Genomic DNA, 2,500 nt, shown 5'->3' with positions numbered 1-2,500 from the left:
GCCTCTTGAAAAGCCCATTAACTTCTCCCTCCTGAAAGGAGAGAGTCGTTTCTGTAGTATGGGTGGGGGATGGGGCCTCTTGGGTGGGAAGGGGTGGTTCAGGACAGTCCAATTGTCTTTCAAATCTACGGTAGAACTCGTTCAGGTCGTTGGCTAGGCGGGAGTCGTTAGTGGTGTGGGGCGCTCTGGGTTTGTAGTTGGTGATGTGCCTGAGCCCTTTGGCAGACAGAAGCAGCGTCGTTAGTAGAGAACTGGTGTTTTAGTGTCTCTGAGTACAGTCGTTTAGCCTCTCTCACCGCTTTGCTAAACCTGTTCTTCGACTCCTTGAATCTGTCTCTATCCCCACTCCTAAACGCTTCCTCCTTCTCCAACCTCAACCTTTTGAGCTTTGCTGAGAACCAGGGCTTGTTGTTGTTAAAGTTCACCCTGGTACGTGTTGGGATACAGCAGTCCTCACAGAAGCTGATGTACACAGCCTCTGTGAGTTCATCCAGACTATTGGTAGCAGTCGTGAACATATCCCAGTCAGTACAGTCTAAGCACGCCCGCAAATCTTCCACAGCCTCACTGGTCCACTGTTTAGATGTCCTCACAGCAGGTTTACAGAGTTTTAGTTGCTGCCTGTATGCACGAATCAGGTGGACCAAGGGAGTTCTGTGCGAGCCGAACAGCCCCGTGACCCACAAGAGAAACATCCCCGCCAAATTCGAGCGTTTGACGGGGTCTATCCGTGAAAAAATATTCACGTTTTTGAGTGCACATGCATTTCTGCTGCAAATGCCTCTGGAAGTTTCATGCCGTTCGTATGCCAATTGTGGCAACACGAAAATGACCCGTTTTCCCATTCCGAGGGATTTCTGTGCGACCCTAACAGCCCCGTGAGCCACAAGAGACACATCCCCGCCAATTTCTAGCGTTTCACGGGGTCTATCCGTGAAAAATATAGACGTTTTTGAGTGCACATGCATTTCTGCTGCAGATGCCTCTGGAAGTTTCATGCCGTTCGTACGCAATGTGGCAACACGAAAATGACCCCTTTTCCCATTCCGAGGGATTTCTGTGCGACCCTAACTAACAGCGCCCGTGAGCCACAAGAGAGACATCCCCGCCAATTTATAGCGTTTCACGGGGTCTATCCGTGAAAAATATAGACGTTTTTGAGTGCACATGCATTCCTGCTGCAAATGCCTCTGGAAGTTTCATGCCGTTCCTATGCAATGTGGCCACACAAAAATGACCCGTTTTCCCATTCCGAGGCATTTCTGTGCGACCCTAACAGCCCCGTGAGCCACAAGAGAGACATCCCCGCCAACTTCTAGCGTTTGACGGGGTCTATGCGTGAAAAATATTAAAATTTTTGAGTGCACGTGCCTTTCTGCTGCAAATGCCTCTGGAAGTTTCATGGCGTTCCTATGCAATGTGGCAACACGAAAATGACCCCTTTTCCCATTCCGAGGGAGTTCTGTGCCACCCTAACAGCCCCGTGAGCCACAAGAGACACATCCCCGCCAATTTCTAGCGTTTCACGGGGTCTATCCGTGAAACATATAGAAGTTTTTGAGTGCACATGCATTCCTGCTGCAAATGCCTCTGGAAGTTTCATGCGGTTCGTACGCAATGTGGCAACACGAAAATGACCCGTTTTCCCATTCCCAGGGATTTCTGTGCGACCCGAACAGCCCCGTGAGCCACAAGAGACACATCCCCGCCAATTTCTAGCGTTTCACGGGGTCTATCCGTGAAAAATATCAATTTTTTTTTGACTGCACATGCATTTCTGCTGCAAATGCCTCTGGAAGTTGCATGCGGTTCGCATGCAATGTGGCGACACGAAAATGACCCGTTTTCCCATTCCGAGGGATTTCTGTGCCACCCTAACAGCCCCGTGAGCCACAAGAGAGACATCCCCGCCAATTTCTAGCGTATCACGGGGTCTATCCGTGAGAAATATTCACTTTTTTGAGTGCACATGCATTCCTGCTGCAAATGCCTCTGGAAGTTTCATGCGGTTCGTATGCAATGTGGCGACACGAAAATGACCCGTTTTCCCATTCCGAGGGATTTCTGTGCCACCCTAACAGCCCCGTGAGCCACAAGAGAGACATCCCCGCCCACTTCTAGCGTTTCACGGGGTCTCTCCGTGAAAAATATCACATTTTTTGAGTGCACATGCATTCCTGCTGCAAATGCCTCTGGAAGTTTCATGCGGTTCGCATGCAATGTGGCGACACGAAAATGACCCGTTTTTTCCCATTCCGAGGGATTTCTGTGCCACCCTAACAGCCCCGTGAGCCACAAGAGACACATCCCCGCCAATTTCTAGCGTTTCACGGGGTCTATCCGTGAAAAATATTCAATTTTTTGACTGCACATGCATTTCTGCTGCAAATGCCTCTGGAAGTTTCATGCGGTTCGCATGCAATGTGGCGACACGAAAATGACCCGTTTTCCCATTCCGAGGGATTTCTGTGCCACCCTAACAGCCCCGTGAGCCACAAGA

Source organism: Petromyzon marinus, unplaced genomic scaffold (assembly GCF_048934315.1).
Source record: "Petromyzon marinus isolate PM22_M1 ecotype Great Lakes invasive population unplaced genomic scaffold, UKy_Petmar_22M1.pri1.0 PM_G_Scaffold_6, whole genome shotgun sequence".
Classification (NCBI taxonomy): domain Eukaryota; kingdom Metazoa; phylum Chordata; class Hyperoartia; order Petromyzontiformes; family Petromyzontidae; genus Petromyzon; species Petromyzon marinus.
The sequence above is the reverse complement of the archived record's forward strand: the minus strand, read 5'-3'. Positions refer to the sequence as shown.